Raw genomic sequence first — 501 nt, forward strand, 5'->3', positions numbered from 1 at the left:
CATCTTGACAGATTTTTATCCGACACCTTTTTCACTGTTCAACGTGCCGGTAAGTTCTTTGTTATCTTTATATTTGCATAGATATATACATATATGTATATATATGGATATAAATATGTGTGTGTGTGAGTGTGTGAGTTTGTGAGTTTGTATGTGTGTGTGTGTGTGTGTATGTGTGTGTGTGTGTGTGTGTGTGTCTGTGTGCGTGTGTGTGTGAGGGGGGGAATCTCATCCAAAGAAGAGTAGGTAAAGAGGATAATCTGTAATATTCTCCCCTTCCAATTTCGCCCTTCCTTTCCTCTTCCAGCATATTCTACCTTCTACACTGTATTGGTTATTGCTCTTCGTAATTTGTAGGTTTGTCTCCGTCTCTTTATCATCTCTCTCACCTCCCTCTTCTTTCCTCAGTCTGGATGTGTTTGTTTTCCTCGTGTTTTTCTTATTGGTTTCATTTACCTTCTTTATTTACACTTTGTTCTATTTACTTCTATTCTTTGTTCT

This window comes from Penaeus japonicus, unplaced genomic scaffold (genome assembly GCF_977035675.1).
Source record: "Penaeus japonicus unplaced genomic scaffold, GWHDUDI00000001_assembly GWHDUDI00000033, whole genome shotgun sequence".
Lineage (NCBI taxonomy): Eukaryota > Metazoa > Arthropoda > Malacostraca > Decapoda > Penaeidae > Penaeus > Penaeus japonicus.